This window comes from Symphalangus syndactylus, chromosome 9, assembly GCF_028878055.3.
Source record: "Symphalangus syndactylus isolate Jambi chromosome 9, NHGRI_mSymSyn1-v2.1_pri, whole genome shotgun sequence".
Lineage (NCBI taxonomy): Eukaryota > Metazoa > Chordata > Mammalia > Primates > Hylobatidae > Symphalangus > Symphalangus syndactylus.
In genome coordinates this window covers 119866361-119893281 of record NC_072431.2, presented here as the reverse complement: position 1 = coordinate 119893281, position 26921 = coordinate 119866361, and the positions used below count along the sequence as shown (strand labels likewise).

Below are 26921 nucleotides of genomic sequence, written 5' to 3'. Positions count from 1 at the left end.
CGCTTATTTTGAGGGAATATTATTGAGCTCTGGAACTTTATTACTTTTTAAAAAATTCAATTTGTCCAAATATCATTGTACTTTGCAAAAATTCTTTCTGTTCGTTACAAACAGAGCCATTTCTTGGGTTAATTGTGTATGGAATTTCCTTCACTGTATGATTTTGTCTTATTGTTGATTTGGAGGCACTTTTATGAGGTGAGTGGGAAAAACATGTATTATACAGTACTACTACATTTACTGAGACTACCTTTTTATTTCAAAAGGCTGCCTAATATTTTATCTCACATATGAATCATAATTTATTTAGCAATTCCCCTATTACCCTATTGTTGTTTTCCAGTTATAAATAATGATGTAATGGACATAATTATGCACGTATCTCAGTGTGGAAAGATTCTCTTGTTTCCTTTGGAGTATGTTTCTTGCTTCTGGGATCTATCTGGGAATTAATCTGTGTCTCTCTTTCATGAGTGGGATGGAGAGGATGAGTCTTCTCTGCTGATGTTCTCCCATAGATCACTCTACTTCTCTCAATAACCAGTGGTGAGTTTACCTTATATGTAATCCACAGGGAGGGCCAATGGGCCTCCAGCCTTGTCTTGGCTAAAGTCCATAGCGAAAGTATTCTTACCAGGGGGTCCTTGCTCCCTGAGCTTCCAAGATGGTGGCAGGCTGCTTCCAAAATGGGGGTGGGCCACTTCCAAGATGGTGGCAAGCCTCGTGTTCTCTGACCTGGGGTTCTTGGTCTCACGGATTCCAAGGAATGGAATCTTGGGCCATGCGGTGAGTGTCATAGCTCATTTAGAAGCCCTGGGTCACAGAAGAGAACTGTGGAACCCAGTGACTAGTGTTCAGCTCGATTAGGAGGAACCCAGGCACTTAGCTGTGCAGGAACAATGGCAAGCCTTTAGCCGGATTGGGAGTGGCAGTGGGTGCCTCGCTGGTTCAGGAGCACGGCGGACAGCCTGCTGGATCCCGAGGGATGGAAGTCAGCGGCAGGTCTGCGATGGCAGCAAACAGCAGTGGTGGACAGCGAGTGAAAGCTCAGCTTGAGTCGTAACAAATACGGACCAGAAGAGTGTAGTTGCAAGATTTAATAGAGTGAAAACAGAGCTCCCATACAAAGGGAGGGGACCCAAAGAGGGTAGCCGTTGCCAGATCAAATTCCTGGGTTTATATCCTGATCATTGTCCCTCCCACTGTGCTCTCAGGCAATAGATGATTGGCTATTTCTTTACCTTCTGTTTTTGCCTAATTAGCATTTTAGTGAGCTCTCTTTACTATCTGACTGATCAGGTGTGAGCTAAGTTGCAAGCCTGTGTTTAAAGGTGGAAGTGGTCACCTTCCCAGCTAGGCTTAGGGATTTTTAGTCCGCCTAGCAAATCCAGCTAGTCCTGTTTCTCAGTATTAGGAAATAATCACTGTTTTTTTTCTTAAATACTTCATGTTTTATTAGTTTTCTATAAATCAAGAACATATCAGACTGCAATAGAGGTCGTCCTTTATTAAAGATAATTCTCTTGCCCCTACAAGGAGAGGCCCATGTAGATCTAGAGCTGATAGTGGACAGGTTGTTTGCTAAAATATTTAAATACTTCTATACCACTTGGCACATTATGTCATAGTAACATGATAAGCAGCTAAGTTGATTTATAATAATAAACTTTAGAGTAAATTTGTTAGTTGAAGTGAAATATTGTAGGATGTCTCAACAACCCCTGATACATGGGCCACCTGTCACAACATCTAAGAAATATTTGTAGCTCTATGACTGGTTGGCCAATGTCTAGTAAACAATGCAGATACATTGTGTATTCTTTATAAAACTCTGTATTTTGGGAGAATCACCAGTTTATCTTCATTATGGAATTATAGTTCCTATTGCATCTGTTTTTATTTGTTTTTCATAGCTACTGTGTTGTAAAGCTTGTGTAAGTGTATATTATATTGTTTTAAAAATAAGGTCTTATAATATACTGAATACAAATATCCAGGATGAAAGAACAACAAAGTCTGGATATGTTTCTCAACATTTCTGCTAAATACAACAAATAGGAATTGTTTGGATCTGTGGTAACATGGAGAAGAAATGATATCAAAACTATATTATTAAAAGGTAGAAATGTTAAATGCTTAAATATTTTATCTGATTAGGAATAATGATCTATTAAATCTCTTGGTTTAAACAAAGGAGACACAATCATTTATTAACAGCCATCAAGAATGGGCAAAATAATAAAAATGCTTAAAAGTTTTAAAAATCAAATTATTGAAAAAGTAAATGAAATTATGTGAAAGTCCAGAAAAATAATGGTCAGTTTTAGGCATGAATATTTAATAAAACTTCAGAAAAATAATAATGTTAATATGGACATGCTATGGTATGAATGTTTGTGTCCCTCAAAACATATATATTGAAATGTAATTCCCAATGCAACAGTATTAAGAGATTGGGCCTTTAGGGGGTGATCAGGTCATGAGGATGGAGCCCTCATGAATGGGATTAGTGCTTTTACAAAATAAGTCCTAGGGAGCTTATTTGCCTCTTCCACCATGTGAGGATGCAGAAAGAAGTTGCCACATGAAGCAGAGAGTGAGCCCTCACCAGACACTGAATCTGTTGACACCTTGATCTTGGACTTCTCAGCCTCTAGAACTGTACAAAAAAAATTTCTATTGTTTGTAAGCCACCCCGTTTACGGTATTTTTGTTATAGCAGCTTGAATGGACTGAGAGAGGACACATTGTAATCTATATGTGTAGTTCTGGCTTGTTAAGAAGATATGTACTGAAATGAGAATGCCTCCTTTGGAAAACATAAGACAGTAAAATTTTAATTATTATTGCAAAAGCTTCATCTGCTCTATATAAACAAACAATCATTTTCTTTAAGTGAAAAATTCAATACTTTGAAGAGAGAGTTGAAAATCGCTCTTTTGTTTTTTAGTCTTGGGATGCTGACATATAAAAGATCTATAAAAGTATTTTGTTGGTGGTGCTTGAGAAAAATTGATTTCAATGAAATATATTGACATAAAAACCTTACTGGACTTTACACAGTTGTGCCAGTGTAATGTTAGGGAGAAAGTCTGGAGTTTTAACTATAATTTTTTAAAAATCTGGATATTTTAATTTGGCACTATTTAAGTAACCATATTCAATCGCTTATGATTAATGCCATAAAAATATAATAAATGTTTTCTCAATAACTTTATATTTACTACTTTTCATCAAATAAACATCAGAGAGAATTACCCAATAATTCAGAAGAGATGAGAAATGAAATAATAAAAATTAGAGGAATATTTGCACCTCAGTTGTCAGCTTATGGTGCTAAGAGTTGAAAAGCAGTTTGGAGATTATGCTACTGTTAGAAATTGTGAAAGGGCATAGTTAAATTATTTGAGAAACTAAAAAGAATTTGGAGCATTGGGGTTTCTATTAATAAAATAACGAGATATAATTCATATCCCATTAAATTCATCTTTTTAAAATATACATTTCTCTTGTTTTTAGTGATGAAAAAATGGCATTTGGTGAAGAAGAAATTTTATTTAGTGAAGAAGAAATGATATTGACAATAAACTAATTTGGTACATCTTCTGATGTTGTGGAAAAATAGTGAAGTGTGAGTCCTCTAACACTGTTATTTTCAATATTGTTTTGGCTATTCTGGGTCTCTTGCATTTACACATGAATTATAGAGCCAGCTTGTTAGAGTGGATAGCCTGTGAGAGAGTCAGCTGGGATTCTGATAGAAATTGTGTTGAACTGGTAGATCAATTTGGAGAGAATTGCCAATTTAATATTAAGCCTTTCAATCCACAAACATGGAAATTACTTATATTTATTTCGGTCCTCTTTAATTTCTTTCAAAAATGTTTTGTAACTTTTCAGAGTATATGTTTTGTACCTCTTGAAAAATTTTATAAATGAATTTATACTATTTGTACATATTTACGGGGGTACTCTTTTGTTAAATTTAATATTAACTAATTTATTATTTTCAAAGTTATAAATGGAATTGCTTTCCTAATTTCATTTTTCAATTTTCCATTGCTAGTATATAGAAATATAATTGACGTTTGTATATTATATTATATCCTGCAAACTTGCTGAACCTGTTTGTTCATTCTAATAGCTTTTGGGGGAGTCCTTAGGATTTCCTATGTTGACGATCCTGTCATTTGCAAATAGAGAGTTTAATTCTTCCTTTGTAATGAAGATGCTTTTATATTTTCATTTTCTTTTTTTTTTTTTTTTTATTATACTTTAGGGTTTTAGGGTACATGTGCACAATGTGCAGGTTTGTTACATATGTATCCATGTGCCATGTTGATTTCCTGCACCCATTAATTCGTCATTTAGCCTTAGGTGTATCTCCTAATGCTGTCCCTCCCCCCTCCCCCCACCCCACAACAGTCCCCGGAGCGTGAAGTTCCCCTTCCTGTGTCCATGAGTTCTCATTGTTCAATTCCCACCTATGAGTGAGAACATGCGGTGTTTGGTTTTTTGTCCTTGCGATAGTTTACTGAGAATGATGTTTTCCAGTTTCATCCATGTCCCTACAAAGGACACGAACTCATCATTTTTTATGGCTGCATAGTATTCCATGGTGTATATGTGCCACATTTTCTTAATCCAGTCTATCGTTGTTGGACATTTGGGTTGGTTCCAACTCTTTGCTATTGTGAATAGTGCCGCAATAAACATACGTGTGCATGTGTCTTTATAGCAGCATGATTTATAGTCCTTTGGGTATATACCCAGTAATGGGATGGCTGGGTCAAATGGTATTTCTAGTTCGAGATCCCTGAGGAATCGCCACACTGACTTCCACAATGGTTGAACTAGTTTACAGTCCCACCAACAGTGTAAAAGTGTTCCTATTTCTCCACATCCTCTCCAGCACCTGTTGTTTCCTGATTTTTTAATGATGGCCATTCTAACTGGTGTGAGATGGTATCTCACTGTGGTTTTGATTTGCATTTCTCTGATGGCCAGTGATGATGAGCATTTCTTCATGTGTTTTTTGGCTGCATAAATGTCTTCTTTTGAGAAGTGTCTGTTCATGTCCTCTGCCCACTTTTTGATGGGGTTGTTTGTTTTTTTCTTGTAAATTTGTTTGAGTTCATTGTAGATTCTGGATATTAGCCCTTTGTCAGATGAGTAGGTTGCAAAAATTTTCTCCCATTGTGTAGGTTGCCTGTTCACTCTGATGATAGTTTCTTTTGCTGTGCAGAAGCTCTTTAGTTTAATGAGATCCCATTTGTCGATTTTGGCTTTTGTTGCCATTGCTTTTGGTGTTTTAGACATGAAGTCCTTGCCCACGCCTATGTCCTGAATGGTATTGCCTAGGTTTTCTTGTAGGATTTTAATGGTTTTAGGTCTAACATATAAGTCTTTAATCCATCTTGAATTAATTTTTGTATAAGGTGTAAGGAAGGGATCCAGTTGCAGCTTTCTACATATGGCTAGCCAGTTTTCCCAGCACCATTTATTAAATAGGGAATCCTTTCCCCATTTCTTGTTTTTGTCAGGTTTGTCAAAGATCAGATAGTTGTAGCTATGCGGCATCATTTCTGAGGGCTCTGTTCTGTTCCATTGATCTATGTCTCTGTTGTGGTACCAGTACCATGCTGTTTTGGTTACTGTAGCCTTGTAGTATAGTTTAAAGTCAGGTAGCGTGATGCCTCCAGCTTTGTTCTTTTGGCTTAGGATTGACTTGGCGATGCGGGCTCTTTTTTGGTTCCATATGAACTTTAAAGTAGTTTTTTCCAATTCTGTGAAGAAAGTCATTGGTAGCTTGATGGGGATGGCATTGAATCTATAAATTACCTTGGGCAGTAAGGTCATTTTCACGATATTGATTCTTCCAACCCATGAGCATGGAATGTTCTTCCATTTGTTTGTATCCTCTTTTATTTCATTGAGCAGTGGTTTGTAGTTCTCCTTGAAGAGGTCCTTCACATCCCTGGTAAGTTGGATTCCTAGGTATTTTATTCTCTTTGAAGCAATTGTGAATGGGAGTTCACTCATGATTTGGCTCTCTGTTTGTCTGTTATTGGTGTACAAGAATGCTTGTGATTTTTGTACATTAATTTTGTATCCTGAGACATTGCTGAAGTTGCTAATCAGCTTAAGGAGATTTTGGGCTGAGACAATGGGATTTTCTAGATATACAATCATGTCATCTGCAAACAGGGACAATTTGACTTCCTCTTTTCCTAATTGAATACCCTTTATTTCCTTCTCCTGCCTGATTGCTCTGGCCAGAACTTCCAGCACTATGTTGAATAGTAGCGGTGAGAGAGGGCATCCCTGTCTTGTGCCAGTTTTCAGAGGGAATGCTTCCAGTTTTTGCCCATTCAGTATGATATTGGCTGTGGGTTTGTTGTAGATAGCTCTTATTATTTTGAGATACGTCCCATCAATACCTAATTTATTGAGAGTTTTTAGCATGAAGGGTTGTTGAATTTTGTCAAAGGCCTTTTCTGCATCTATTGAGATAATCATGTGGTTTTTGTCTTTGGTTCTGTTTATATGCTGGATTACATTTATTGATTTGCGTATGTTGAACCAGCCTTGCATCCCAGGGATGAAGCCCACTTGATCATGGTGGATAAGCTTTTTGATGTGCTGCTGGATTCGGTTTGCCAGTATTTTATTGAGGATTTTTGCATCAATGTTCATCAAGGATATTGGTCTGAAATTCTCTTTTTTGGTTATGTCCCTGCCAGGTTTTGGTATCAGGACGATGCTGGCTTCGTAAAATGTGTTAGGGAGGATTCCCTCTTTTTCTATCGATTGGAATAGTTTCAGAAGGAATGGTACCAGTTCCTCCTTGTACCTCTGGTAGAATTCAGCTGTGAATCCATCAGGTCCTGGACTCTTTTTGGTTGGTAAGCTATTGATTATTGCCACAATTTCAGAACCTGTTATTGGTCTATTCAGAGATTCAACTTCTTCCTGGTTTAGTCTTGGGAGGGTGTATTTGTGGAGGAATTTATCCATTTCTTCCAGATTTTCTAGTTTATTTGCATAGAGGTGTTTGTAGTATTCTCTGATGGTAGATTGTATTTCTGTGGGATCGGTGGTGATATCCCCTTTTTCGTTTTTTATTGCATCTATTTGATTCTTCTCTCTTTTCTTCTTTATTAGTCTTGCTAGCGGTCCATCAATTTTGTTGATCTTTTCAAAAAACCAGCTCCTAGATTCATTAATTTTTTGAAGGGTTTTTTGTGTCTCTATTTCCTTCAGTTCTGCTCTGATTTTAGTTATTTCTAGCCTTCTGCTAGCTTTTGAATGTGTTTGCTCTTGCTTTTCTAGTTCTTTTAATTGTGATGTTAGGGTGTCAATTTTGGATCTTTCCTGCTTTCTCTTGTGGGCATTTAGTGCTATAAATTTCCCTCTACACACTGCTTTGAACGTGTCCCAGAGATTCTGGTATGTTGTGTCTTTGTTCTCGTTGGTTTCAAAGAACATCTTTATTTCTGCCTTCATTTCATTATGTACCCAATAGTCATTCAGGAGCAGGTTGTTCAGTTTCCATGTAGTTGAGCGGTTTTGACTGAGTTTCTTAATCCTGAGTTCTAGTTTGATTGCACTGTGGTCTGAGAGACAGTTTGTTATAATCTCTGTTCTTTTACATTTGCTGAGAAGAGCTTTACTTCCAACTATGTGGTCAATTTTGGAATAGGTGTGGTGTGGTGCTGAAAAAAATGTATATTCTGTTGATTTGGGGTGGAGAGTTCTGTAGATGTCTATTAGGTCCACTTTATGTAGAGCTGAGTTCAATTCCTGGATATCCTTGTTAACTTTCTGTCTCGTTGATCTGTCTAATGCTGACAGTGGGGTGTTAAAATCTCCCATTATTATTGTGTGGGAGTTTAAGTCCCTTTGTAGGTCACTGAGGACTTGCTTTATGAATCTGGGTGCTCCTGTGTTGGGTGCATATATATTTAGGATAGTTAGCTCTTCTTGTTGAATTGATCCCTTTACCATTATGTAATGGCCTTCTTTGTCTCTTTTGATCTTTGTTGGTTTAAAGTCTATTTTATCAGAGACTAGGATTGCAACCCCTGCCTTTTTTTGTTTTCCAGTTGCTTGATAGATCTTCCTCCATCCCTTTATTTTGAGTCTATGTGTGTCTCTGCACATGAGATGGGTTTCCTGAATACAGCACACTGATGGGTCCTGACTCCTTATCCAGTTTGCCAGTCTGTGTCTTTTGATTGGAGCATTTAGCCCATTTACATTTAACGTGAATATTGTTATGTGTGAATCTGATCCTGTCATTATGATGTTAGTTGGTTATTTTGCTCGTTAGTTGCTATAGTTTCTTCCTAGCCTCGATGGTCTTTACAATTTGGCATGTTTTTGCAGGGGCTGGTACCGGTTGTTCCTTTCCATGTTTAGTGCTTCCCTCAGGAGCTCTTTTAGGGCAGGCCTGGTGGTGACAAAATCACTCAGCGTTTGCTTGTCTGTAAAGTATTTTATTTCTCCTTCACTTATGAAGCTTAGTTTGGCTGGATAGGAAATTCTGGGTTGAAAATTCTTTTCTTTAAGAATGTTGAATATCGGCCCCCACTCTCTTCTGGCTTGTAGAGTTTCTGCTGAGAGATCAGCTGTTAGTCTGATGGGCTTCCCTTTGTGGGTAACCCGACCTTTCTCTCTGGCTGCCCTTAACATTTTTTCCTTCATTTCCACTTTGGTGAATCTGACAATTATGTGTCTTGGAGTTGCCCTTCTCGAGGAGTATCTTTGTGGCGTTCTCTGTATTTCCTGAATCTGAATGCTGGCCTGCCTTGCTAGATTGGGGAAGTTCTCCTGGATAATATCTTGCAGAGTGTTTTCCAACTTGGTTCCATTCTCCCCATCATTTTCAGGTACACCAATCAGACGTAGGTTTGGTCTTTTCACATAGTCCCAAATTTCTTGGAGGCTTTGTTCATTTCTTTTTATTCTTTTTTCTCTAAACTTCCCTTCTCTCTTCATTTCATTCATTTCATCTTCTATCAGCGATACCCTTTCTTCCAGTTGATCGCATCTGCTACTGAGGCTTCTGCATTCTTCGCGTAGTTCTCGAAACTTGGCTTTCACCTCCATCATCTCCTTTAAGCCCTTCTCTCCATTGGTTATTCTAGTTATCCATTCTTCTAATTTTTTTTCAAAGTTTTTAACTTCTTTGCTATTGTTTTGAATTTCCTCTCGTAGCTCAGAGTAGTTTGATCGTCTGAAGCCTTCTTCTCTCAACTCATCAAAGTCATCCTCCATCCAGCTTTGTTCCATTGCTGGTGAGGAACTGCGTTCCTTTGGAGGAGGAGAGGTGCTCTGTTTTTTAGAGTTTCCAGTTTTTTTGGTCTGTTTTTTCCCCATCTTTGTGGTTTTGTCTACTTTTTGTCTTCGATGATGGTGATGTACAGATGGGTTTTTGGTGTGGATGTCCTTTCTGTTTGTTAATTTTCCTTCTACCAGACAAGACCCTCAGCTGCAGGTCTGTTGGAGTTTACTAGAGGTCCACTCCAGACCCTGTTTGGCTGGGTGTCAGCACCGGTGGCTGCAGAACAGCGGATTTTCGTGAGACCACAAATTCAGCTGTCTGATAGTTCCTCTGAAAGTTTTGTCTCAGAGGAGTACCCGGTTGAATGAGGTGTCAGTCTGTCCCACTGGGGGGGTGCCTCCCAGTTAGGCTGCTCAGGGGTGAGGGGCCCACTTTAGGAGGCAGTCTGTCCGTTCTCAGATCTCCAGCTGCGTGCTGGGAGAACCACTACTCTCTTCAAAGCTGTCAGTCAGACAGGGACATTTAAGGCTGTGGAGGTTCTCGCTGAGTTTTTGGTTGTCTGTGCCCTGCCCCCAGAGGTGGAGCCTACAGAGGCAGGCGGGCCTCCTTGAGCTGTGGTGGGCTCCACCCAGTTCGAGCTTCCTGGCTGCTTTGTTTACCTAAGCAAGCCTGGGCAATGGCGGGCGCCCCTCCCCCAGCCTCGTTGCCGCCTTGCAGCGTGATCTTAGACTGCTGTGCTAGCAATCAGCAAGACTCTGTGGGCATAGGACCCTCCGAGCCAGGTGCAGGACACAATCTCCTAGTGTGCCGTTTTCCAGGCCCGTTGGAAAAGCGCAGTATTAGGACGGGACTGACCCGATATTCCAGGTGCCGTCTGTTTTCCGTTTCTTTGACTAGGAAAGGGAACTCCCTGACCCCTTGCGCTTCCCGAGTGAGGCAATGCCTCGCCCTGCTTCGGCTCGCGCACAGTGCGCTTCACCGACTGTCCTGAACCCACTGTTAGGCACTCCCTAGTGAGATGAAACCGGTACCTCAAGCAGAAATGCAGAAATCACCCGTCTTCTGTGTCGCTGGGGCTGGGAGCTGGAGACCGGAGCTGTTCCTATTCGGCCATCTTGGCTCCACCCTCCTTATATTTTCATTTTCTAATTGCATTGGTTAGGACCTCAAGTACAACATTGAATCAAAGTGGTAAGAGCTGTCTTATTCCTGATCTCAGGGGGAAGGCATTCAATCTTCCACCATTAAGTACAGTGCTGGCTGTGCATATTTCATAGATGGTCTCATCAGGCTGCGGAAGCTCCTTTCTATTCTTAGTTTGTTGAGTGTTTTAATTTTTAATCATAAAATCATGTTAGATTTTATAAAATGCTTCTTCTGTATCAAAATGATCATGTAGCATTTCTCCTTTATTCTACTAATGTGGCATATTACATTAATTGACTTTCAGATGTTCAAAGATTTGATTTTAATAAATGATATTCTAACAGAAATGTCAGCACTTCCTTTAACTTTACAAGAAAGAAATGTTTTAATTATTAAAGCTGACATAATTTGACAAACCAGCATAGTGACTGAACACAGAATACTAACATATTATTCTTGACACTGGTCAGCACAACATGATATGTGGTATAATGGTGTCAATAATGGAATAATTTTACATAAGTACCCACCTACATTTCATGGAAAATATTGACACATTTTGACTTTGTCACTCATCATATTGACTTACCCTCTTTAGCTGTACATTTTGTAAGGATGCTTATGTTTTACATTGAGGTAGTTAGTGTAATTGAACATGACAATACCATAAACAGACATTTCCTGTGCCATTTTTCTAGAGACTACTATCCAAGGCAACATAAATCCATTAATCAATACCTTAATGTTTGGTTGTCCATCTAACAATAAATCTACCCAACAATGCTATTATGCAGAGCAACATTACTTCACCTTATTAAAAAATACATTTTAGGAGATTAACTCAAAATGAACATACATATGGTTGATTCTGTTGGACTATGCTCTGTCAGGGCAAGTACTTTGTCAATGTGATGGCCCCAAACCTTTGAATAGTGCCTGACACATAGAAGGCTCTTAATAAACATTTGTTGCCTGAGTGAATGAATTCAATCCCTTGCTGTGAGCAATCAAACATAGTGAGCGATCAAAACAAGAAATAAAAATTAGGTTAACCTGATTGGTTCTTTTTGAACCTATGCCTTCAAAGGCATCCAGGGAGTCAGGCTATGAGCTTGATACTTTTTTTTTTTTCACTGTTAGATTCCAGTTTTGTGTGGCCTAAGCTCAAACACTTTCATGGGTCTGAATTTAAAAAAAAAAAAAAAAAGCAAACTTACTTATAGGGCATTTATAGGGTTGGGCAAGTGTGGGTCCCTGAGGTTTAAGCTTTATTATCTTCAGAGTGAAATGTCACTATAGATTCATGCTTGTTGAATGAATGAATAAAGTCTTTTTTCCTCCTAAAAATTAAAGCAAAACTTTTGTATTACCTCATTTTACTTTGACTTTGGCTCTTAAACTAGATAAAATTAGAATAGGCATACTATTAATCAAGTATTAGGATAACTCAGACTAAAAAGGGTTAATTTTATTTTAAAAATATAATTGTCTAGAAAAACTTTAGCAACAAGTGAAATCCTGAAATTTAAAGCTATAAGGGGTAGCGTGGAATCAGCTAGGTCTGAAGACTGGGTAAACAGTGGAATGCACCCACAGATCAGGCATCGGGGGCTTAGCTTCTAGCCACTAACTAAATGTGTGATCTTGAGTATATCCTACAGAAATTCAGAAAATATGATTAGATGTAGAGTTTATTTGAGTACAAAGCTTGAGGACATGCACTTGGGAAGCACAGATTTCAAAGAATGGAAATCAATGCTTTGAAATATAAAGGTTTGGGGTCATTTATATAGACAAGGTTTAGGGAAGCTTAAGAAAATATCACCATCTTTCTATGTAAGGTTTACTGTGTGGTTACAATGAGTTTAGGATAGAATTGGTTGAGATAGTCTTTTTCTTTCAGGAAAGGTATATTTAACATTTCACACTGAAGATATAACAGTCATGAGATCTTCTGAGCTATCTGATCTAAGTTAGACAGAACAATACAGGAGAGAGTTAATCTATTAATATAACAAAGGTCAGTGATTAGAAGGGGAAAAGGTCTAGTCTCTGGTTTCTTCTAGTCATTTAAGAACAATGAGAAAGAGAGTTAATCCATAATCTAAGAAGCAGAAGTTGCAACTATGTGCCATGCGACTCACATCACAATCACAGCTCTCTCACGACTTAAAGTGTTTTGGGGATTGTAACAACTTTTAGATTATTTATTTTCACAAGTAGGTCCCTCCTTTCTTTGCGGCCTCAGTTTTCTCACCTGCAAAATAAAGACTCTGTACTAGACAAACTGAGACTCCATCTGCTTTGAATTTTGATGCCTGTTTCTAAATAGATGGATTTGAAAACTCATTTCTGTAATCACAAAATCACATGTCAAAACAGACACTGAAAGAGAAAACATAGGGAGAAATGCTAATTTTACACTGCATCTTATATCTCATTTGAGATTTTCCTTTATATTAAAAAAGAAATGAAAAATGGACTTCATTTGAATTCTGTTTTTTTTTTGGAAACAATCCTGCTGATCTGACTCTTGAACTTCATAACCCAAGTGGAGCTATTTGTAATGCCAGTACTTTAAGTTAGTAAAATGGTGCATCTTTATGGTAACAAGGAACAAAAGGAAGGTGATAGATTTGAAATTTATGTAAGAACTTGGCTTTTGCCATTTATCTGAACACAACATCATCTTCTAGCCTTTTCTGTTAGTACAGGAGGTTGTTTCCTAATTTGGTTATTCAATGTGATATTTTATTTTGCTTTTCTCACATCCTTTAGGGAGACCTGATACGTTAGAAGAAAAAGTACAACAGTGGATTCTATTAGAAAGAATAAATGAGAAAGAAATTAGGTATATTTAGGAGAAAGGATAAAATGAATGGCTCAAGTAGACTTGTAGCTGCAACCAAATCAAAATATAAAAGGGTTACTATGACTACAAAGGCGGTATATTTGAATAAAAATGGATATGAAAGTCTCTTTCACATGCTAATCGAAATTGGAGGAAATCTGTCATTTCAAACTGCAGACAGTCTTTCTCCACCTCTTTTTCTACGTTATGGCTTTTGGATTGAACAAAACTATTTTTTTCAAAATAGTTTTGCTTTAAACAAAACTATTGCCCTGTGAAACTGAAAAGCACTTGGAGTTCCCTTGTGTAAGGGCTAGTTTACACCAGTTCTAGCACTGTGACTCCGATTCTTCATTTGTTCAGAGTCAAAGCCTCAGAACCCACCCCACCTATTTTTTGTTTGTTTGTTTTCTGATGAAGAAAAAGCACAATGATCCACCTGAAACATCTTATCTTTAAGGTATAAGTCATCCCTTCTAAATGGTTATTCCTTTCAGTTAATTCAGAGAAGGCTTATAGAGCAAATTCTAAATGCAAGGCACTGTGGGGAAAAAGAATTGTGGGGAAAGATAGATAATTTGGATTCTGCTCCCCAAGGACTCCCTACAGATGGGGAGTTACCGAGTAATCTTTTTGGGTTCTTTCTGGATCTTGCTTTAGCCTCCTAAGAAATAGCCACTGTTCCTTGTAGTTAAATATAGATAGTGCTGGAAGGTACCCGAAATAAAACCAGTATGGTAGTGTCAGCATTACCAGATGACACAGATGTACTTGAATTAACTGCAGTATTCTTTCTCATCTCTGATAAATTTAAAAAACATACATGGATTCTGCTTTTAAAAAGCATGTGAGTAATGAATTGGAACTTACTTTATGTCCCATGAAAGAAATGGTTGACATTTACATAGAGTATTTGACTATAGAATTATTTGCCCTGAGAACAACAGTTAACAAGTTTAAGAACAAGAGTTTTCTGATTGTGTGGGAAATTGTGAGAAAAATGCTCACCCGTCCAAACCCAAAGAATGGACTCAGAAGCACAAAGAACAGCAAAAAGTGAGACTTTTAATAGCGGTCTTGCAAGATTGGATGGATGTCTGGTAGGCAGGCACATCCAGGGCAGCTACAACAGGTAATTTATCTCCTAGCACACAAGTCCCTCCCCCAGTTCTTCATTGGTTGAGCACTATGGGGTTACAGTCTTTCAGGACATCGCCTAAGTTTCATTATGCCCCTTATAAGGTTATACCCCAGTTTCCTTCCCTGCTTAAGTTTTGATTTCCCAGTAATGAAACTTTCTTCCCTTTTATGGGCGGACCCCTCCTCTACACTCTGTTCACTTATTATGACCTTCTAGGAGCATGAGCCATGTGATTTGTTACATCCGCAGGCTGGCTGCCAGTGTTTAGATTTACCATGCCTTACAAATGGACCAATTAAAATGTTTTCTTACAGAAATGAGCATTTCAAGATTATTTAATGCCTAGATCACAATAAGGACTTACTGAGGATGGGCCCCAATCTCCAAAGATTGCAGCATCTGAATCTTATTTCTGGTCCAGTCATAACCTCTGGTCACATATTTGCAAATAAATGGCTTTTTTGTTTTTCTGTTGTTAACTTTTTAATTATGTACATGTATAACTTTAATTTTCTTTATATGTCCACAGGAGTCATCTGGGTGGTGGAATGATAGGATAGTTTTGGTTTTCTTTATAGTATCTATATATTTTTTAAAATCCATCAACAATGGACTTAGAAAAAGCAAGACAAAACAACAAAATCTGTTGGATTTTTAAAAAAATTACATAGGTACAGATTAAATGCTCTGAGATGCAATAGAGTAAAAATAAATAAAAACGTTAACATGTTAAGGATTTACAAAACTAATGTACCTGGTGGAAGATTATTTTCTCAGTATACCAAATGATACAGGAGTTAAGAAGAAATTACGTAGGCAGATAGTGAGGGTATGGAAGCCCTCCGTAAGGATTTTTTTAATGAAAAGCAGCCCCAAATCATTTTCCTTTCTAACAACAGCAGCCTATAAAATCGAGCTGCAGACATAGATGCCTGCAGTTGTGCCAATCATGTTCAAGATGGCGGCTCTGTCTTCCCTTCTCTTTGTCAGCCACGTGTATAGTAAGGAGTGGACAAGATGGCAGGAGCCAAGGGGAAAGTTCATTTTCATAATAAGATTAGGGTGGGGCAGCCAGCCTTCCCCTGCACTATGTAAACGTCATACCTGATCTAACCGATCTGTGAGCCCTATGTAAATCGGACACCACTTCCTCAAACCTGACTATAACTTCCCTTGCATCAGCCACCTGCTCGTCTTTCCTCTCGGAAGTTCCCTCTCTCTATAGAGAGAGCTGTTTGACTTTCTCTTTTCTTCTACCTATTAAACCTCCACTCCTAAACTACTCGTGTGTGTCCGTGTCCTAAATTTTCCTGGTGCGAGACAACAAACCCTGGGTATATACCCCAGACAACGTAGCCACTTCACAATGAAGAATCTGTAGAATATTTCAGTTTGGGAAACTCTGATCTAGCTCTTGGGGCATAGAGGCCACACTGCTGGCTGGAACCATAGCAAGCAGCAAGGAGAAATTTAACTCAGAGACAGTAAATGGTATACTGAAGTCTAAAAGTGGGGAGAGGTGGTTCCAGGGATTAGTGAGGGTAGCTGGGACATCCCCAGCTCCCCGAGGAGCACCTGTGCTCATGCCAGGCACAGTCTCAGGAGAACAGATACCCCAGCCACTGGAAGTTTGGACATCCACAGCAGAGGGTCCTCAGTGCATGAGAGCGAGCTGCCAGGTGGAGCAGGTAAGGTTAATATTTGCAGGTATTTTATCTGTTAATAAAAAGTGTCTAGTCTTTTTAAAAGAAAAACCTGTGTAAATAGGAAATAACACAAGGAACTGTGATTAAGCCAAACAGTTCGAGACAAAATATGAACTGTATCAAGAACATGAAGAACTGATCGGCTCTAATGGTCACTGGAGGAAATGGGTTCCCACAGTCCATCAGTGTTACACATTTCCATAACTATGTAAAAAGAGGGTACATCTATGTGTTCCAAGATGCTAACTTACTTTAATGTCTGAAAGAGGAGAGCTGATTCAGTTAATGCGTCCACTAAAGTAGCCAGTTATAAGGAAAACCATGATAAAATCCATAGCTCTTTTGTATACAACCGGTAACTTGTTAGAAAACAAAATGGACAGTGACAGTTTATCATAATAATTTTAAAAACTATGTAATAACCAATATTGAGGATAATCTTAAAAAAATGTGTGAGGTCCAAAGAAAGAAATGTACAAAATTTGTAGCATAGTTGACTAGAAAAATAGGTATATAAAATATTAATCACATTTTTATTCTTTAAAATTTTAAAATAAAACATACTGGGAACGTTTCTAACTGAAATTTTTGAAAATAAAATTCTTCTTCTTATTCTCTCCACAACCTCTTTCACTCCGCAGAGGTGCCAACAGTGAACAATCTGCTATGTGTCTTTCAAATAAGTTATGGTATGGACTGAATGCTCATTTGCCTCACAAAATTCATATGTTGAAATTGATGTTATTGAGGATGGGGACTTGGGAGTAATTAGGACATGAGGGGGAACGCTCATGAATGAGATTAGTGCCTTTATAAGAAGAGGCTGAACAGCTAGCTCCCTCTCTTTCTGCCATACAATGAGAAATTGACAGTCTGCAACCCAGAAGGGGACCCTTAACAGAGCCCAAACATACTGGCACCCTGATCTCAGACTTCCAGCCCCTATATTGTGAGAAATAAATTCTGCTGTTTAGAAGCCACCCAGTCTATGGTACTTTGTTATAGCACACCAAACTAAAACAAAATATTTGGAGTATTTATTTCAGTTACATTACTGAACTTAAATTTGCAATGGGTTCATTTACATATACTGTAATTACAGTTATATTTGGTTTGATATATCAACTTGCTATTTGACTTACCTATTTTTCTATCTTTTTCTTTCTTTTCCTGCTTTCTTTGGAATTAATCAAATAATTTTTATTATTCCATTTACCTCAGCCTTCCAAAGTGTTGGGATTACAGGCATCAGCCACTGTGCCTAGCCTCTATTAACTTTTATTTTTACATTTATTTTTTACCATTTTTTCAGAGGTTAATTTCAGCATGCATCCTCGATTAATTTTAGTCAAATATGGATTATCTTTTACTACTTTTCTGATAACGTTAAAACTTTAGATACTTTTAATTATCCCCGTGCTAACTTTTATATTTTATTTCTATACATATTTTAAATCTTGCAAGACATTATTATTATCATTGCTTTGTATATTCAATATTTCATTTATAATATCTTTTTCATTGCTTTTCTTTACTGCCTTCATTTCTGTGTTTCAGTCTGGAATAGTTTTCTTTCTGGCTGAAAAACTTTCTTTAGTATTTCTCTTAGTGCAGGTTTGCTGATAAAAATTTTGTTTTGTTTATTTGAAAACATCTTTATTTTGCCTTCATTTTTGAAGAATAATTTCACTGGATATACAGTTTTAGACTAAATATAATTTTCTTTAATTTCCTTCAATACACCATCTCATTATTGTCTGGCTTTCAGAAGTTCTGTTGAGAAATTACTTTCCATTTAATTGTTGTTATTGTTGTATTTGAAGATAACATACTGTTTTTTCTTAGCTGCTCTGTGGAATGATTTCTATTTTTTTAAATCACTTTTGGAAATTCTTCAATCGTTCAAAAGTTCTTCAATTTTCCCCCATATTCTTTTTTCTCTTCTTTTGGGAATCCAATTAAATCTATGTTAAACTTTTTATTATGTGTATTGTACATTCTTCTAAATTTTATATCCTGTTTTCTCTTAGTGCATCACTCTAGGTATTTCCCAGCAATCTATCTTCTACTTCACTAATGCTCTCTATTGCTATCTCTAATCTCTTATTAAACCCATGATTTGAATTCTTACTTTCAGGTATTATGTTTTTTAGTCCTAGAACTTTCATTTGATTCTTTTTATGAATTCTAATTATAGAATACATTTCTTTATCTTTTTGTCTGTTCTCTCTAACATATTAATCTTGTTATTTAAAAATCTTTGATAACTCCAATATAAGAACCACCTGTAGTTCTACATCTGTTGTCTAATTTTTCTCTTCATTTTGTGTCATATGGTACTGTCTTTTGGAGTGTATAATAAATTTGATTGAATGCCAAATACTGTTTATTACTAGATAGCCTCCAGATAATTTTATCTCCTTCCAGAAAGTATTCACCATTTTTTTCGACAGAAAAAATTGGGTCTGATCATCTTATTCTGTTTAGCCACTTTAGTTTCAGTAAGTGTCTGCCTACTTCCGTTATTCTTTGCTCCTAAGGTGTATCCCTCCAGGGCTTTCAACGAAGAGCCTGATGTATTTTCTGGGCACCTGAAAGGTCCTGAGTTCTAATCCTTGCTTCTTAGCTGAAAACTCTGTTCTGTTTTCCAGAGGCTTTCTACTTAGCTCCTTAGTCTCCTGCTCAGTTTAGTTTTAGAATTTGGTAAATGGTTAAAAGAGGAACCAGCCACATGTCAGGCTTAGTTCTCTGCCCCTGTCTTCCTCAGAGTTTTTGGCTGAGGATATTTCTAATTTTGATTCTCCAGCCCCATGACACAATCAAAATCTCTACTGGTTTCCCAGTTAGCAGCCCTCTGTGTGTGCAAAGCCTGGAATCTCAACCACCTCTTTCCCTGGCTCAGAATGGGCAAATACCCTCAGAGAGAAGCAGTTGCAAATGATCAGCTCAACTCACTTCTCCATCATCTTCCTCCTTTTTTTTTTTTTTTTTTTTCTGAGATGCAGTCTCACTCTGTCACCCAGGCTGGAGTGCAGTGGCACGATCTCGGCTCACTGCAACCTCCACCTCCTGGGTTCAAGTGATTCTTGTGCCTCCCTGAGTAGCTGGGACTACAGGTGCACACCAGCACGTCTGGCTAATTTTTGTATTTTTTGGTAGAGAAGGGGTTTTGCCACGTTGGCCAGGCTGGTCTCAAACTCCTGGCCTCAAGTGATCCACTCACCTGAGACTTCCAAAGTGCTGGAATTACAGGTATGAACCACCACGTCCAGCCCATCTTCCTCTTTTCAAAATTTAATCCCTGTTGTGATCTGAATGTTTGCATCCCCTCAAAATTCATATGTCAAAACCAAATCATCAAAATGATGGTATTTGGAGGTAGGGGCCTTTGGGACATGATTAGGTCAGGAGGGTGCAGACCCCATGAATGGGATTAGTGCCCTTATAAAGAGACCATAAAGAGCTAGCTAGTCCTTTCCACCATGTGAGGACATAGGGAGAATGCACCATTTCTATAAACCTGGAAATGGGCCCTCATCAGACAGTAAATCTCAGGCACCTTGATCTTGGACTTCCCAACCTCCAGAAGTGAGAAATAAATTTCTATTGTTTATTAGCTACCCAAGGTCATAGTACTTTGCTATAGGGGCCCAAATGAATTATGATAGTTCCTATAGTTCTAGTGGCTTTAGTAGCCCCTTAATGGCTTTAAACATATTTGTTGTTTGTTTTATATTTTTGTTTAGCTTTTCTAATGGTTCTTATTGGGAATATTGGTCTGCTGTAAGTTATTCATCATACCCACTGATATCTCATTGTCCAGACTCTATAATATGGCCTTATCTCACACTGAGAAAGATAATTATTTTTTATTTTGAATGAAAATATGCCAAATAAAAATCAAGATTCTGTTCCCAGGAAGGAATGGGGAGAATGGATGTTGGGGTTAGCAACTAGCACTCTGTTCCAAAGTGAGAGGTGGAAGCCAGTTATAGTCTCATGGAAGGATAGGGAGTGGTTTTCACATATACTGGGGAAATGAGTTGCCAGAATCCACCTCTGACTCAGGAGAGCTCATAAAACAATAATAACTTGGTTAACATTTGCTATCAAAATCATCCAACTCTCTATGTTCAGATCCATGCTTACCAAACAACCTTGAGGTAGTAATTGAGCTTTCCTTAGAGACTTGGAGAGAATGTGCTAATCCTCAGAAATGAATCTACCAGTTCATTTGGCAGTTATATTTCTCAAGGTAAATAATCAAAACCGGTGCCTAGGGCCATAATCTGCATGATGAACCAGTCTTTTTTGGCTCACTTTGCCCTGGATAAAATGACAAAATACAGTTTCTTGACCTACTAGAACTTGATTGCTGCGTGATTCTCTTATGAAAGTATTGTCAGCATTTAGACACTAGGAATCTCTTGCTAAATTTAGCAGCAGGTTCCTGCCTATGAAGTAAAAAATGAATCCTGTTTAGAAAAGAATCTTGCAAATGATGTCTCAGTTTCTAACAGAAAGGTAAAAAATCTTATAAGAGTGATGAACACTGAAAAGATAATGTGTGAAAACAGTTTTCTCCTTATGTTAGGTTTGGAAAATGTGGTCTTGAAATTTGGTGAAAATACAACTCACGGGGAATTCTAAAAGACTATCCCTCAGACTGATTTGGTCTGCAATTTGGGATTTATGAAAAATGTTTGCTCTTTTTAAAGATAGAGGAGAATTATAGATTTTGGCTAATCGGAGAGAACTTTCCTATTAAGTTAATCACTACAAACACTGGGCCCTAAGACAAAGAAGAGATTTAAATTCTGAGGGTAAGAGCTCTCTTGGTACCCAATTCAATTTTATGGGAATAATCAGATGATTAAGAGAAAAAAATAGTGACTCAAGAGGTCCTTGGGATTCTCCTACAAATTCTGAACAAGGCACTTAATTTTTCAAATTCTCATTTCTTCCTTTTCCAATCTATTATGGAAGATAAAATCTGGCCTCTGAGGATACATTGCTTGTACTAATGAAATAATAACTGGAAAGATTTTGTGTTCATTGGATGGGTTCTGGGACAATTTCCCCAAAACCTGTTCCTTCCTAATTGTCAGCTCACTTAAAATTCAGCACTTTATTTCTGTTTTTGCATCATTTTGAGTGCTCATATCCTTTTTTTCCTTTTAAAACCCTTTTTAAATATTTTTAGACACTAATCCATTTAGTTCTTAATCTTATAGGCTCAGATGTATGCCATGGAACCTATCCCTAGAAAAATGCATTATGCACAAAACCACAAACTTTTGCCTGCAGTTTCAAAAGAGTCACTGGCTCCTAAATTAAAGGAGATATAACACATTTTAAATTCTTTCATATATATGGTTGTTGAGTTTTGAACACTTTGTTAACAGTTAGGCTCTTTTGTATCCCTAAGGATATATTCCTACTTCTGAATATTTTACTTTTCACCATTTCAAGTTCATAACATCACACTGGATTATAAAACAAAGAAATATGTACAATAATGGTAGCCCATGTAATGGGTAATGGAGTATAAGTATTAATAATTCCAATAAATTCCATGTTGGGACAGGTGTGATTATCCGTTTATTTTTTGCCCTGTTTTTTTTTTTTTTTTTTTTTTTTACCTTAATCAGAATGTGTTATTTCCTGATTGCTTTGATGGCTTTTCCCAGGCTTACCTGGTTTGTGACAACCAGCTGCTAAAATCAACAATCATGCTGATTTCTTTTATCTTTTCACAAATGTGCTTTCTTACTAGGAGTATTCTATGCATGCTTCTCCTTCTGTCTTTCTTTCCTTCTTTGCGTAGTTAAATCCTCCTCAGCCTCACCTAGTTGGTGAGTGGCTTTCCTCCACATGGTTATTCAGGGACTCAGGCTCTTTCTGTTTTGTTACTCCACTATCCCCTAGGCCCTTAGAGTCCTCTACTTCAAGCAGGGGAAAGAAAGATAGAGAAAGCCTTCATTTATAATGTCCTTGACCCAGAAGTGACACACATTACCTCCAAACATATTCTGATGGTAAGAGCTACTCACATGGCTCTACCCAAGGTGCAAAGGTGTTTGAGAAATGGGACTCCTGAATGAATAGCCACTTCCTAGGGTCATCTCAACACTGTGGAAGGGGACACATTAATTTTTGGTGGTAGCTACCTGTATTAGGCAATGCTTGCATTGCTATAAGGAAACACCCAAGACTGGGTAATTTATAAGAAAAGAGATTTAATTGGCTCATAGTTCTGCAGGCTATATAGGAAGCATAGCACTGGCATCTGCTTCTTGTGAAGCCTCAGGAAGCTTACACTCATGGCAGAAGATGAAGGGGAGCAGGCATCTCACATGGCAGGAGCAGGAGCAAGAGAGGGCAAGGGAGGTGCCACATACTTTTAAACAACCAGATCTCATGAGATCTCACTCACTATGGCAAGAACAACACCAAGAGGATGGCACTAAACCATTCATGAGAAACTCACTCCCATGATCCAATCACCTCCTGCAAGGCCCTACCTCCAATACTGGGGATTACAATTCAACATGAAATTTGGGTGAGGACAAACATACAAACTATATCTCTACCTATCTCTGCCACTCCATGATGTACCACCAGCATGTAGCATTGCAGCACTTAACAAGTATTCATAGAATGAATGAATGAAAAGGAATGAATGCAATTGTTTGAAGTAGTTTGTGATTGGTATTATAACAATTTCACATCTGGTATACAGAATTTGGAGAAGCAGCAGCTTTATTAGGTTGTAGATGCCCAATTTACATAGTATCAAAATAATCATCTGGAAGACGCTGTGCGTTCTTGGTTTCATATATCAAAATGCACCAGGAGGGGCAACTTCATTCTTAAATCTCTGCTTCAGTCTGCCAGCTTGGATCATTCCACACATATATCAAAAGAAATGGAAGAAGCAACTATAGGGAATTATGCCTGAGACTCCTGCTTGAATTTTATCCTGCCCATTTCATACTGTATCAAGTTAATTGCCCAAAAGAGGCAAAAGATAGTATAATATCAGAACAGATAAATAACCAATCAAAAGTGGGTTGAATTTGGGTTAACTGATCATTGAGCAAACCAACCTGTTCCCATTGGATGACTTTATATATCTATATGTAATATATAAATTATATATTAAATTTTATGTGTATTCACTTAACATTTTATGTATATTCATTTTTTATATATTCATGTATATTAATTTTATAATGGCCATATGAAGTATTAGAGATATGGAATTAGGCATATATAGAACACATCAGGAAACTTTTTGCCTCTTCTACATTATAGCTAAGATTTGATTATAAAATATAGAGTTTGATTATGTGACAAGTGAAATTCTGCTTACACCAAATCACTAAATGTTAGCCTTATAATGTATCCTTTTATTTATTTATTTTTTAAGAGACAAATTCTTGCTCTGTTGCTCAGGCTGGAGTGCAGTGGTAAAACCATAGCTCATTGCAGCCTCTCACTCCTGAGTTCAAGGGATCCTCCTGCCTCAGCCTACTGAATAAGTAGCTAGGACTACAGGTACACCCTACTACATCCAGCTAATTTTAAAATCTTTTGTAGGGATGGAGTCTATGTTACCCAGGCTGGTCTTGAACTCTTGGCCTCAAGACATCCTCCCACCTCAAGTAATCCTCCCACCTTAGCCTCCCAAAGTGCTGGCTTTACAGGCATGAGCCACCACACTGGTCTATAATGTATCTTTAAATATGTACCTTTACTATGAGATTTATTTATCTTTAATCTTTGGTGCAATACCTGGTGCATTTTAGAGTCTCCTGCCTTGTTTTTCGCATTCTTGTAACATTTCTCCAGTTCATCCAGCTCTGTTTTTCACAAAGTCTCTAACTCCTACCTGCCACAAGGTGCTTCGTGTTCTCACCAGTCTTAATTTGTGTGGCTAGCTAGGAGAGCCAGAGAAGCAGAGAATCTGTAAGCTGGAAAGGACTTCAACTTCCATGGGATAAATCTGCTCTGTGATCTGGTGAATGAATTCAAAATAAAGAGTTAAGGACTTAAACTCTCACTGTTCGCTGACGATATGATCGTTTACCCTGAAAATCCTAAAGACTCCTCCAGAAAGCTCCTAGAATTGATAAAAGAATTCAGCAAAGTTTCTGGATACAAGATTAATGTACACAAATCAGTAGTTCTTCTATACACCAACGGTGACCAAGCAGAGAATCAAATCAATAACTCAACCCCTTTTATAGTAGTTGCAAAAAAATACTTAGGAATATACCTAACCAAGGAGTTGAAAGACCTCTACAAGGAAAACTACAAAACACTGCTGAAGGAAATCATACATGACACAAATAAATGGAAACACATACCATGCTCATGGACAGATGGAATCAATATTGTGAAAATGACCATACTGCCAAAAGCAATCTACAAATTCAACACAGTCCCCATCAAAATACCACCATCATTCTTCACATAATTAGAAAAAACAATTCTGAAATTCATATGGGAACAAAAAAGAACCTGCATAGCCAAAGCAAGACTAAGCCAAAAGAACAAATCTGGAGGCATCACACTACTTGATTTCAAACTATAGTATAAGGCCATAGTCACCAAAACAGCATGGTACTGATATCAAAATAGGCACATAGACCAGTGGAATAGAACAGAGAATCCAGAAATAAACCCAAATACTTACAGCCAACTGATCTTTGACAAAGCAAACACAGACAAAAAGTGGGGAAAGGACACCCTTTTCAACAAATGGTGCTGGGATAATTGGCTAGCCACATGTAGGAGAATGAAACTAGATCCTCATTTCTCACCTTATACAAAAACCAACTCAAGATGGATTAAAGACTTAAACCTAAGACCTAAAACTATAAAAATTCTAGAAGATAACATTGGAAAAATCCTCCTAGACATTGGCTTAGGCAAGGATTTCATGACCAAGAACCCCAAAGCAAATGCAGTAAAAACAAAGATATAGCTGGGACCTAATTAAACTAAAGAGCTTTTGTACGGCAAAGGGAACAGTCAGCAGAGTAAACAGATAACCCACAGAGTGGGGCAAAATCTTCACAATCTATACATCTGACAAAAGACTAATAACCAGAATCTATGACGAACTCAAACAATCAGTAAGATCAAAATCAGTAAGAAAAAAACAATCCCATCAAAAAGTGGGCTAAGGACATGAATAGACAATTCTCAAAAGAAGATATACAAATGGCCAATAAACATATGAAAAAATTCTCAACATCACTAATGATCAGGGAACTGCAAATCAAAACCACAATATGATACCACCTTACTCCTGCAAGAATGGCCATAATATAAAAACCAACAGTAGATGTTGACATGGATGCAGTGAATAGGGAATATATCTACACTGCTGGTGGGAATGTAAACTAGTGCAGCCACTATGGAAAACAGTGTGGAGATTCCTTAAAGAACTAAAAGTAGAACTACCATTTGATCCAGCAATCCCACTGCTGGATATCTACCCAGAGGAAAAGAAGTCATTATTTGGAAAAGATACTTGCACACACATGTTTATAGCAGCACAATTCACAATTGTAAAATCGTGGAACCAACCCAAATGCCCATCGATCAACGAGTGGATAAAGAAACTGCAGTATATATATATATATGTACAATGGAATACTACACAGCCATAAAAAGGAATGAATTAACAGCATTTGCAGTGACCTGGATGAGATTGGAGACTATTATTCTAAGTAAAGTAACTCAGGAATGGAAAACCAAATATCATATGTTCTCACTGATATGTGAAAGCTAAGCTATGAGGACGCAAAGGCATAAGAATGATACAATGGACTTTGGGGGCTTGGGGGAAAGAGTGGGAGGGGGCGAGGGATAAAAGACTACAAATATGGTGTAGTGTATACTGCTTAGGTGATGGGTGCACTAAAATCTCACAAATTACCACTAAAGAACTTACTCATGTAACCAAATACCACCTATACCCCAATAACTTATGGAAAAATAAAATAATAAATTAAAAAAAAGAACTTATGTAACCAAATACCACTTGTTCCCCAAAAACCTATGGAAATAAAAAGTTTTAAAAAATAAAAAATAAATAAATAAAAATAAAGAGTTAGGGACTTCAGAAGTGATTTGTAATAGAAAACCTTTAATTAAAAAAATCACCAGTGTGATATATCTGACACAAGGTAATGGATTAATGGTAAAAGTAACTAAGGATTCTATGTGTGTGTGTGTGTGTGTGTGTGTATTTGTGTGTATGTACATGTGTCTATGTGTCTGTGGGTGTGTATAGGGGATTACATTGCTGAGTAAGGTTTATGTGATACTGAAGAAGGCCTGGACCCTTCAAATCATGCTGGACTAGCTTACCTTTGCTTACAAAACTACATGTTCTCAGCATATTCTCATCAAGGAGCTTAGTTGTAGCATTTATGTTTTCTGCAATATCAAGGAAGCAGACACGTTTTCGACCCCAGCCTCATATTTGCATAAAGGAGTTCTCCATTGAATAACCAAAATTTTTTCTAAGATGTTACATTTTTGAAAAAATATTTTTATTTCAAAACCTCTGAATGGCTTTGGCTTGCTTTTGAAATAAAATGGTAACTTTTTTTAGTGGATAGTTTCTGAATGATTGTTATGTAGGAGAGCTTTACATACAGGTGTGAAAACAGCCAATTTAACTGTCTACACTTCTGTATCCCCCAGAGTCATGCCTATTTGTACTGCGCTGTGAGGATTCAGAAACAGAGAGAAAAAGCTGGTGCTAAATCT

General features: G+C 37.5%; 1 protein-coding gene and 1 long non-coding RNA gene across 2 annotated transcripts in view; one reads left to right on the top strand and one right to left on the bottom strand.

Annotated features, from left to right (window-relative positions):
• SLC24A2 (solute carrier family 24 member 2) overlaps positions 1-795 on the bottom strand; it is a 288482-nt gene extending 287687 nt beyond the window's left edge. Inside the window, exon 1 of the mRNA XM_055294137.2 lies at positions 635-795. The gene's annotated coding sequence lies outside the window, so the exon portion shown is untranslated. The remainder of the gene's footprint in view (positions 1-634) is intronic.
• LOC129490355 (uncharacterized) overlaps positions 1-26921 on the top strand; it is a 121053-nt gene that overhangs the window by 12315 nt on the left and 81817 nt on the right. The window lies entirely within an intron of this gene.